Source organism: Echinops telfairi, unplaced genomic scaffold (assembly GCF_000313985.2).
Source record: "Echinops telfairi isolate 266 unplaced genomic scaffold, ASM31398v2 ScPeMD7_3533;HRSCAF=4204_0, whole genome shotgun sequence".
NCBI classification, from domain to species: domain Eukaryota; kingdom Metazoa; phylum Chordata; class Mammalia; order Afrosoricida; family Tenrecidae; genus Echinops; species Echinops telfairi.
This window is the reverse complement of record NW_022107431.1, coordinates 78,240,355-78,252,544: the sequence shown is the minus strand read 5'-3', so window position 1 is coordinate 78,252,544 and position 12,190 is coordinate 78,240,355. Positions and strand designations below refer to the sequence as shown.

General features: G+C 47.4%; 1 non-coding gene across 1 annotated transcript; it reads left to right on the top strand.

Moving 5' to 3' along the window:
* Positions 1–4,990: 4,990 nt before the first annotated feature.
* Positions 4,991–5,093, top strand: LOC115871065. Its single transcript, XR_004047054.1, has one exon. It is a non-coding gene; the product is annotated as a U6 spliceosomal RNA (small nuclear RNA).
* Positions 5,094–12,190: the final 7,097 nt, after the last annotated feature.

The window sequence follows — 12,190 nt, the reverse complement described above, 5'->3', positions numbered from 1 at the left end:
TGTCTTAAATTAAGATGCAGAAAAGAGCTCACAGGGAACCACAAAGCAGTTAGCAATTACAGTAATCTAGCTGGGAAATATTCTCCCGAACAGCAGCATTTAAATAAAATCAGATGACAATCATGTCACAATGATGAGGTGCTGCAATGTGAAGGGCAAGGTAAAGTACACCGAGCTGTAATTAGGTACGTTTGTGGGCTCAGTCTACAGACACGTGAGATCAGTGCCACCCGGGTGACAGTGAAGGAAAGAGAAGGAAGTGGCTACTGTCATCAGGACTCAGATAACTCTGCTCAACCATGCAGAGTTATAAGGAAACCAAATGATTCCTAACACGTTTACTTAAAGGAAAATACATAAAGCAGTCAGAATACGGTATAGGCAAAAAGAAGCCATCTACATAGAACATTTTATCAGACTATTTCACCAGTTCACTCTAGAAAATAGGTGCCACTATTATATTAAATCCTAAACTTATAAATCATTGGTTAAGAAATTAAAATGGAAAAGAGTGACAAGTTTCTATCAATGGATCCTTCCCTAATCCTTTTTCATCCAAAATCTGTACCACAGAATGAAGCCCAGAGTCAGGTCTTCTCTGGCTGAGAGGACCAGGGAGTAGTTGTCAAGACAGCTTCTAGGGTAAAACCAGGAGGCAAAGGTCAAATGTGCCTCCACCCTCCATCTTTGTTTTAAAAAACAACACTATTTTGACACCAACCGTTCCTCCCACCACATTCCACTTCTATACCGGGTCTCATAATTTGTTGCCGTGGCTACACAGATCTCACAGACAAAACCCAAAATTATGGGAGTTCATTCAGTCACACAAGTCAGGATCAGTGAGAGTAGGGATACAGGCACAGGCTCACAGCTACACCTCTCCTCAGACAGTGGTCAAGTCTCTCCAAGCTCAGCCCCATGGCCCCTTGGTCTCTGCCTCTGTGGGCCAGAAAGCCCACCTGTGGCTCTGCTCTGCCGCAGAGCCCCGAGTCTCGGTGTTGCTGGCTGGGGCTGCTCCTGTGTTCCCACCCACGGTCTCCCTTCTCCAGCCTCCGGTGCTTCTGGTTTCAGCCTCTGCCTCTTCAGACAGACATCTCCAGGATCTGCCACTGGTAGCTCCTTCCAGTGGCCCGGGATGGCTCTCTGTGTCCCTGTTTCTGAACTGGCTCTCACACAGAGAGCAATGGCTTTGATGGCAGTGTGGGTTTTGTCTTTCAGTAGCGTGTACTCTACTCCCAAGAAAACCAAGGATGGTGACTTGCTCCACACCTTCGACTAAAGTAGAGACTTAACCTCACCTTAATCTTGTCCACTAGTATAGCAGAGAACTCCCACCAAACTGGGATTATAGTCACATGTTTACAGGCTAGAATTGATAACATACCACATAAGGGATTATGGGTAGGAGGGCCAATATTAATTGCTTACATCTCAGCTCCCTATTATCTCCACCTCCTGGCTAGTAATACCCTGTATAATGCCCCTTAAGTATGGCCCAGACTTCTGGGCTCACTTCTAGTCAACAAACTACGCCGGGGCAATGGAACTGTAACTTCTGAGTTAGGTCATAAGAAGGCTCAGATGGACTCTCTCTGACACTCTGGGACCACTCACATGCGATTTCACGAGGCAGCCTGGTGGAGAGACTCACAGGAGAATGCTTAGAAGCAGATCTACTGAAACCCGATGCCAGTCAGGGGAAGAGCTTAGAAGCAGCCTTCTGAGAGACTCTGAGCCTGAAGAATCCAACCAAACTGCTCCCACATTCTTGAGTCACCAAAATGGACAGAGAATACAAAATCTATATTGTTCTCAGATGATATGTTTTGGAGTATCTTGTTACCCCAGCAATAGATTACTAGTAAAACGGGCCTAATATGCTTTCAAACTTGTGATATTGTTTATGGATGTAGCTATCGTTTGTTTAATTGTATGGATATAGCACGTGTGGATTTAAGACATTTGCATTTTGGTGTAGATGAAGAGCATTAAATTTACCATAGAATTCTACAAGAACAAACACATCTGCCTTCGAAGTAAGGCCAGAGGGCTCCTTGGAAGCAAGGTGGGAAGACTTCATCTCACAGATTTTGGACAGGTCCTCAAGGGAGACCAGTCCCTGGAGAAAGACATGATTCTGGGTAAAGAGGAGGGTCAGAAAAAAATAGAGAAATAAAAAGAAGAACACAGTGAACAGGATTGGTTGATTTGGGGGTTTTAACAACAGGATCAAATATAGCAACAATTGCAAGAAAGGCCCTGGACCAGACTGTTTTGTTTGTTGTGTATAGGATCACTATAAGCAGAATCAACTCTATAGTCCCTAAAGACAACAATATTAATATACCACAGCTTATTTATTGTTGTTAAAATCAAAAACCAAGCTCACTGCCATCAGGTCTAAGGCGACTCATAAGGACCCTACAGGACAGGGTAGAACTGCCCCTGTGAGTTTCTGAGTCTAGACAAGAAAGGCGAGGCTCACCGAGCCATTTATCTCTTCATCCTTCAGCTAATCCCACTTGTGTTTATCGTCCAGGCTGGCATAATAAACTATCTCAGTAACTGTTTACAGGATTAGAGAGCCATGTCTTTCTCCTGAGGGACCACCAGTGCTTTCGAAGTGCTGGCTTTGCAGATCACAGCCCAACTCATAACCACGAGATGACGACCAGAGCCCCTCTATTGTTAGGTGCCATCAAGTCAGTTCCAACCCACAGCGACAACACAACAGAACAACATTGCACAACAGAATAAAACATCGCCAGGCCCTGCCCCATCCGCATGATTGTTCCTGCACCTGAACCCACATTGTTGCAGCCATTGTGTGTATCAATCCATCCTATTAAGGGCCTTCCTTTTTTTCCTGCCCCTCCACTTTGCCAAGCTTGATATCTCTCTCCAAGGACTGGTCTCACCTGACAATATGACCAAATTATAGACGATGAGATCTTGTCATCTTTGCCTCTAAGGAGCACTCTGGCTGTACTTCTTCCAAGGCAGATGGGTTCATCCTTTCAGCAGTCCGTGGTACTTTCCATATTCTTCTCCAGCACCACGATTCAGATGCATCAAGTCTTCGTCGGTCCTCCTTATACAGTGTCCACGTGCATGCAAAGCGACTGAAGAGACCACGGCCTGATTCAGGTGCAGGTCTGGTGCCGCAGATTTACCTGCTTCAACTTGGCTTTTCAGCTCTTGACCGCTGTTTCCATGACTGTGGATCCAAGCATGACAAAATCCTTGTCAACTTCAGGCTTTGTCACTTATTCTGATATTACCGGCTGGTGTCGTTTTCACAGTTAAGCTTCTTTGAGGAGGGCTTGCAGCACTAGCTGATGACGCTCAAGGAGTGCAGCCTTCAGTGTGGATTATGACTCAATGTGAAGACAATGGTTTATCCATTTTTAAATCTATCAGCTTTTAGATTTGGTCGTTCCTAATGTGTACGATTACAAATAATTTCTGAAATAAATACTTCGCCACTCGCTTACTTACTTTTAATGTTATAGTATTGTCCGTTGCCGTTGAGTTGGCACCGATGCCCAATGACCCTGCGTACAAAAGAATGAAACACTGCCTGGCCTCGTGCCTTCCTCACAAATGTTGTCATGTTGGGTCCCCCTGTTGCAGCTACTGTGTCAACCCATCTATTTTCCCAAGGCCTTCTACTTTACCAAACATGATGTCCTGGTCCAGATACTTGTCTCTCCTGACACAGCACGTTAGAAGTGCATGAGACGGAGTCTCACTAGACTTGCTGCAAAGAAGCATCTGGCTGAACTTCTTCCAAGGAAAGCCCGTTTGTTCTTCTGGCAGTCCATAGTCCTTTCAGTATTCTCCGCCAGCACCAGGATTCAAATGCACCGATTCCTCTTTAGTCTTCCTTATTCCATGTCCGACTTTCCCCGCGAACGTGGTGCTATTGGAAAGACCTTAGGAGCCCAGTGGCCTAGTGGGTCACACTTTGGGCTGCTAACCTCAACATCGGAAAGTTCAAAACCACCAGTTGCTCGTGTGTAACGATTTATAGTCTTGGACACCCACAGAGGTGGTTCTACCCTGTCCTGTAGGGTCACTATCAGTCACAAGAGTCACTTTTTTATAGTACTATCTGTAGCTAAATAATGTTCAAGCTCAGATTTTACCTCAGGAATCAATAGAAATTAGGCAGAAGGAATTTATGATTTGCCGAGACCAGTATTAATATGCTTATGTTTAAAAGCAAGATTCAGTCTACCAAAGTGAAACTGCACATTTCTCCAGGGAAACATGTCTTAGGAGGCGGTGTTGACACTGGAGAAGGAAGGCAGCCGGAGAACCAGGTTCCAAACCCAGACTGGGGGCCAGGATGTCCTAATGAATTAGTCGGCGTGCCTTTCCTTTGCCTGTTCCTTGAAGCTTAGCTTTAGCAACAGAAATGTCAGAATCGCTGCTGCTTTGGTGACTCAGTGGAAGGGTTGCTTTCGGACGGTTCTCTAGGTGCCTTCTGACAAAAAGGCCAGCAGCAGAGGCTCACTGATCTGCAGAGCCAGGAGGCAGCAGGAGCTGCGCTGAGGCTGCACCGGGCGGCCGCTGGGCTGCCTCATGCTCGCTCCTCACCACGGGGATCATGGAGCTGAAGTGAAAACCAACCGTCCTGCCACATGGGACTCTGCCCAGCCGTCACCTCTCCTGGCAAAAGGCCTCGCGAGTTCACATGAGTTGACAAGTATGTCTGTGGTGTGACAAAGGATCTCTTTTATCTTTAACTTACAAACTTTTGAGGCTGACATTAAAAATTATTCCTCCCACGCAGTGTTATTTGGTAAAATGGGATCATTTTGAAAGAGCAGGTGTGGTTATTTATGTTACATACATTTATTTATGCTTACATATTTCCTATCGCAAGAAAGAAGAATCCAGGGACCTGTTCCTCCCAAGTTTTAACTACCCCAAGAGCAAACCCTCAGCGCCAACCAAAGCCCCATTAAGAAATGAAGGCGCTGTGCTCGCTCGGGCAGCACATACACTGACACTGGAATGATGCAGAGATCAGCATGGCCCTGTGCGAGGATGACACGCAAGTTCGTGAAGCGTTCCATATTTTTAAAAAAAGAAAAAGAATAGTACTCAATAAAGAAAAGCTATTTGACCAGAGAAGTAAATATACTAACCCTGTGTGATGAACTTCTGTGAATGGCCGATTGAGTGATTTAAAGGTTGTCAGACTTTCCAAAGCACTCAGTAACCATTTCACCACAATTTAGGATGTGTTCAAAAAAAAAAAAAAAAGAATCCTGAGATTCCTCCATTATTTGAATTATTTTCAGAAGTAAAATTCCAAAGGTTGTATGCATTGCATTTCATGATTAGATGCCTAAATGTATATCAAGGCACGCAATGCACACTAACCACAACATTCCACCAAAATTGGCCTCTGCAGATGTTGCGAAGCTGAAGAGGCAATAAAAATCAATGCAGAGGATCTGCCCGACCTTCTGGTCCAGCACCGCATCCCCTCAGACTTGAACGTTATCCCCTTGCCCGAGTGCACCCCGCTCCCCAACCCCCTGAACAAGTGCTTCCCATGAGACCTGAGTTCTCCTTTGTCCTCACCAGCAGAGCACACAGCCTTAGACATAAGAGATGTTTGGGAAATATCTACGGAGCATATTTTTTAAATTGACTAATAGAGCTAAGGATTAAAATGGAATCATGGAGCTCAAAGAGAAAAGTGAGTTTCATAAGGATTTCTGGAGTCGTCGTCCCCCCCGCCCCTCCGGTGCTTGCCCATGGCCCCAACTTCTCAGAAAAGGTTCGGTGGTGGGATGGCCAGTAAAGGTCAACAGGATCAAAGTGACGTTACGGATGGACGGCCGGACGAGCCTGCCTGCTGCAGGGCATTAGGCAGACAAATGCCTTCCTGTGTGAGGAAGGTGAGAGGAAGGAGAGCAAGCTAACGGGGTGCAGGTAATCAAAGGTGGGTTCAGGTAACATGTGAGGTGGATCCTGACTCCTGGGAGACCCCACGGGAAGCTAGGTTACGAGCTTCGGCACAGACCACCCTTTATTGAACAAGTGGTTTCTCACTGACTGTCTCATCTGAAGAACTCTGGATCTCTGGAGGGTTCTACACGACATGAACCGTGGTTTCTGCGGAGGGGCCCAAAGGGAGAGAATTAATGTTTAATGGCTTGCACCATTTGATTTTTTTTTTTTTTTGTAACCTTGTAGTTAGTATTTTTCCACTGAGAATAGTTGGTTTAAGTGTTTGATCCAGCAAGCCCTCTCCACACAGAACTTGCTTTAAGCAAACAAACCAAACAAACGGTGGCCCTTTGCATTGCCCTGGCCAGCAAGTTCACTCGTTGTGCATTGAAGGGACAGGCGTCCTGCTTAGAGGGTTAAAGAGCAAGCTTTCATTTCCTGCCGGGGCAACTTTGGGGAAATGAGAATCATCTCCCTTTCCTGCCTGGGCAGAGCACCCCCTCTGAGAAGGCACAGGTTCCCTGGCATGTTTGCATGTGTGGGAATCGCAGCGTCCGTGCACAGAGCCCTCACATTTCCACAGAACACCCAGGACCGGAGTGGATGGTCACTGGGAATGATTCCACACAAAAGGGAGATTGACACCAGGGCAAGTTTGGTGTCGTCCTGAAGGAAAGGGGCCAGCGATTTTTTCTGGGGAGGTAGTTTCTGTTTGTGCTTTTTGTACTTGAGAAAAAGCTCACGGGTTTCCAACCTTCTGTTGCTTCTGTGACCCCTGCGGAGTCTCCGTGGTTGCAGCCTTTTGCCTTGCTCCTGTCCATTCCTGCGAGCTGCCCACACCTGGGCCTTGGCTCAGGAGGTCTCTGCTTGCAAAGCCCTCGGTCTCTTCCTGGCTATGAACCTCTTACTCCCTTTCAAACCGCAGCTCAGGGGAGCTCTTGGGACTAGCCAGGTGCCCACTTCCAGCTCTCCCCTTGATCCTGGCCAGAATCCCATGGCTAATCCTTGAAAGAGCTGGCCTGAGATTGTCTGACTCATTTGATAGTAATCCTCTCTATGGCAGGAGGGGTCCCTGGGTGGGGCAAACTCTTAGTATCCATAAAGTTGGCTGTTCTAATCCACCTAGAGCAGTGGTTCTCAACCTTCCTAATGCAGCAACCCTTTAAGACAGTTCCTCATGTTGTGGTGACCCCTCCAGCCATAAATTAATTTCATTGTTACTTCATAGCTGTCATTTTGCTACTGTTATGAATCAGGCAACCCCTGTGAAAGGGTCCTTCGATCCCCAAAGGGGTCACGACCCTCAGGTGGAGAACTGCTGACCTAGAGGCTCCTTAGAGGGAAGACATGACAATATGCTTCTGCAAGGTGACAGCCATTGGGAACATTTTGGAGCAGGGTTCTACTGAGACATGTGGGCTCACAGGATTTGGGATAGACGCAGTGGCAACTGGTTTAGTATAGAAGATAGCATCGTCATATTTTTTGGAAAGTACTTCTTTGTTGGGGTTAACAATGTTTGGTTCAAATCATTCTGTATCCATTACAATTTCTACAACGCTTCAACATTGGCGTTGTCTTCATTCCATTTGTGTTGTCTTCATTGTTCTAGCTTCCCTTGCCTTCCTTGCCATCGATCTTTGTTTCAGGAGCAACGGTGACTGTCTGGTCTCCTCTAGTGCCTTGCTTATGGGAGCACAGCACCTATGGGTAAAAGTGTCCATGTGTAAACCCATCTGAACTTTGGCTGCAGGATGCCCCACGGAGATAAGTCCCATCCCATGTTCAAGTATTCTCTTAGAGCAACTGTCTTGGGGTCCCCCAAATCTCTTTTGGTCCAGTAGGTCTGGCTCTGTTAGGGATTTAAATTTTGTTCTACATTTTTCTTTCCTTGGCGTTTCCCTCCTGTCCTTGGCCTCTTCATCTTTTACCTCTAAGACCTGCCATAACCACGGTGGCTGTCACACGAGTGCTCAGTCACTGTTTGCCGAACTGAATTGGCCTCTTGGTCCTTGGGAGAGAACACCATCTCCCAGGTAGACGTCATGTGCAGCCACCTGTGACCTAAGAGAGGCCTAGAATCTTGGCAGTCATCAAGTGGGGATAGGACAGCGAGGTATCACGACTCGGAGAAACCGGGGCACGTGGTCTGTGGGTCGCACTTCTGTAGCCATGGCTCCTCTCAACTCAGAAGATGTGTGAGATAGCAGAGCCCAGCGCAAAAGGAGATGAGCAGTGGCCTCAGGGCCCGGGGGATTACCCTGTACTGTCGGGGTATTGTCACGCCCGTGACTCTCACTCATCTACATGGGCACTTGCTGTGATTATGTTCCATTGGTAAGTTTCTGGTGGGGCTGGAAGCTCCCCTTCAGAGAGTGTCCTCTGAGGACCGAATAAATGACCACGGAATTAAAACTGCAAACCACGGAGGCAGAACAAACGAGTCGACGTAAGAAGAAAGCTCTGGAAGAAGTCGGTAGTCTCCTTTATTAGGAGGACCAAAGAATATGCTGCAAGAACTCGTGATTTTGAAGAATAAAAGAGAGACGTGGGGAATAAAAGCCCGATTTTCTAAGGAAAGATAATTTTCTCTTGATCATCCACAAATTAGAAGACTACATATATTAGCATACTATTTCATTAACAAATTACAGTCCTTTCTCCACAGTGAAAAAATAAAGAGTTCACCTAATAAAAGAGGTTAGCTCTTCATTAAGATCGGGCAGGATTGGCGGGGTGTAATTTTCCACTGCAGGTTGTTCTCAGGTTGACCTTGGCTAGTATTAAGGACAGGGGTTTGAAAACACTTCTTTCCATTGCCAGCACGTTCCCACAAAACACCAGTGCCTGCAACAAGCCGTCCCGGAGTCTGTCTCCACTGGTAGCGTCCCGCTCTGACACCACGCTGCCTTCGCTTCAGGGAACCTTCCCAAAGAGAATGTGGCATTCACAGTGCCATGGGCCGCAGAAACGGCTGGAGACTCAGAGTCGGGCAGGGCTGGGGGTGTGCCACATCTCCACTACTACTCCTTGGACACAGCCAAGTGGCTCAGTGTCCCAGCTGTGGGATGAAATTATTACAACTATGGTCAGAGTTGGAGCCGGGGAGGTGGAGGGGAGCAGGCGGCTGCTTAAATGGTCCGGGGCTGGGTTTGTATTAAGCAGGTGGTGACACAAGTTCTTGACCTTCCCCCTTGGAGTCCTGCTCATGACTTTGTGAGGCTGGCATTCCTCCCCGTTCTGAAACTAAGACATGCAGAGAAGCCGAGCAACTAACACATGGTAAGGGCAAGGTTTAAAACTCTGACCCCAAAGTATATAACTGTGCCACACAGTCCACTCCACCGGCTGCTTCAGATGCACCCATGGGACCAGGAGCTCCAGGGTTATGGCCACTAAGCACAGTGTGCGTCCCTGGGTGCTTCTCTTTGAGGCTCAGCTAAATGAGTCTGAAGTGGAGCATGGTGCACTGAGGGGTCTCTGGTGCCAACTCCTCCTTGTCTCAGACCTCACCCCACCTCCCATGCTCTCAGAGAGAATGGCTGTGCCTGCTTCAACCCCAGTGGCTTCTAAAGAAGTTAGTTAGATGCCTTGAAAGATGATTCTTTATTCCAAGAGGACACCACTATCCACCCTTTTCCCCCATCCCACCTCGCCCCCACCCCCACCCACCCACACACCTTAAAAAAAAAATCTGTGTGGTCCTAGATCTGCTCACTCCATGTATAGCTGGGGTGGTGATTCCCTAATGAGGAAAGGCTTAGGAATGTGTGTGATCATTCCATCCCTATTGATTGCTTCACCATGTGAATAGGAAAGCTGTGGAAAAGTTCTGTAAATGCACACCTAGTAATCCAACTTCCCAAGTCAGCACTTTGGAAAACTTGGAGCTTTGAAAATTTTCCGGTGCTTCCAGGGATGTCAGTGTGACTTTCAGAGAGAGGAAAATCAGAACGGGGGCAGGGATGTGGGCCATGTAGAACTGAACCTAATTATGTTCACATATTACTATAATTGGTAGACACTCCACCAATTTTGGACTAATATTTTAATGTGTTTTCAGTGAATGTTGACACAGCACTTGGGGTTCCCACTAAAGGATTTCGACACAAGGAGTTGGGGGATATTGGCTACACCCTCCACCCTGTGTGAGCAGTCTCATTATTGCCACTGTGATGACTATTTCCATTCATCTCGTGTCCCTGCTCCCTTACATTCTCATTTTCCTATTTGTTGACAGATCTCATCTAAGTGGTTTTTTTACAGGAGATTATGGGAGAATTCACTATTTTGTGAGCCTGTCTATTATTGAGCTACAAGCCCCCCAGAAGTTAGTTCAGGTTTCAGTCTGATTTTATTCATTATGTCCAAGTCATTTGAGAGTCAGTTGCCCATTGTTCTCCCGTTCTATAGAGTCCATCCCGTGTGACCCTCGTTCGAACAGTCATTCCTGGTAGCCAGGCGCCACTAGATGAGGCTGGGGTTCAGAGGCTGGATGTCCTGATGGCCAGTGTCTTCTCATCTCTGGTCAAATGACGTTTTTAAAAGATGTTCAATTTCTCAATACTGTGTAAAGATGGAATAGACTCGCCAAGAATCTCGGGAATCCCTGGCTTCCTTTCAGGGTTTGCTATCTCTTTGTCTGGAGTCCAGGTGCTGCAGCAAGCCCTGGTGGCTAACCAGAAATTGGGCAGTTTGAACCCACCAGCGGCTCTAAGGAAGCGAATTGAACCATTAAAAAAAAGTGCTCTAAAATTGATTGTGGTAATGATTGTACAATGCTTCTTGATATGATAGAACTATTGTATGCAATGTGGATTATGCGTCAATAAAGCTGGAAAGAAAGAAAAGAATAAGTACAGCCCTGGAGAGCCTGTCTGTCGGGCAGTTTGCCTTGTCCATAGCAATAGTCCCATTGTTGTTATTGTTGTTTGGTGAGTTTGGGGGGCACCAAACGGAGCCCTGTTGGCACAGTGGTTAAACTCTTGTCCACTCACATAAAGGTCAGCAGTGTGAACCCCCCAGCTAGCTGCTCCTTGGGAGAAGGATATAACAATCTGCCTCTCCAAAGATGACAGCATTGGAAACTCCGTGAGGCAGTTCTCCTGTGCCCTAGATGTGGGTCGCGCACTTAGTTCACTGCTGCGGTTATTGCCCACAGGCTTGTGAAACCCTCCCCGCTCTCAACAGTCCCTTCCGAACCTGTAGTTTGTGTCTCAGCATGTATGCTCTGAGAGGGAGTTTAATTTTTGGAAATAGCCTGACATCAACATGATCAGCTTAGGTGAAAACAATTTTGATCTGAAATAAGATGAGACTGAGATCCTGGAAGAATTGGTTTTGTAACCAGTTCCAAATGAGCACTTTCGAATATGCTGTGCCCACGGTTGGTCCGGTTGGGATGAAGAGTTTTCTTCTCCCAGCTGGGTGGTACTCTCTTGACGATGTCAACAACTGTGCTCCTCTCTTTGTGAATCTACTGTTGCGATGTTCAGTGTTTGCTAGGTGCTTTGCCCAAAGTTTTAATTTGACATTTACAGCATGACGAGTCGACGTCCCCTTTCATCTGAAAGCAGTACTTTTTTTCTTTTCTAATGTAGGAAATTAGTTCTCCCAGAACGCAGAGAACTCCTTGGCTAGCGGAGGCCACGGTGGATCTGCACTGTGGACCGGTCTTGAGTGCAGGTGTTCTTGAGCCGAGTGTGAGGTTTCAGCTGGAGCAGGTTTCTGAGGGCAGGGCCACCTGGAGGTGAGCCGGCAGCCTCTCCTTTCCAATGAGGAGCTCCCTGGGAGTCAGACGTGTGTTTACTTCAGGAGCATGGGCCATCGAGGTGATCAGGTGCCCTTGCAGGTACCCTCCGCCGCTGCAAGGGCTCCGAAACAAAATCATCCCACAGCGACAGTGTTTCTAACGACATCGGTCCCTGTGCCTGTGAGCTCTCTACATTCTAGGGAAAGAGTGAGACTGGGACGTGTGGGAGGAGGAGGGATTACATTCTCCCTACATGATGCTTTCCCTGGACTCGTCCGAGGCATCTGTGCCGCCCGGAGGTCCAAGCACGTCCTTTATCCAGCCCGCCAGAAAGCACGTGCGCATCTTCCCTGAGCCACAAACAGGGCTCCAGCCGCCGCAGGCTGAGACGGGATCCTGGCGAAATGTTTGGGAACACAGCGGAGTCACATAGACTCCCGGGGGTGCCTGCTCCACGGAGATCAG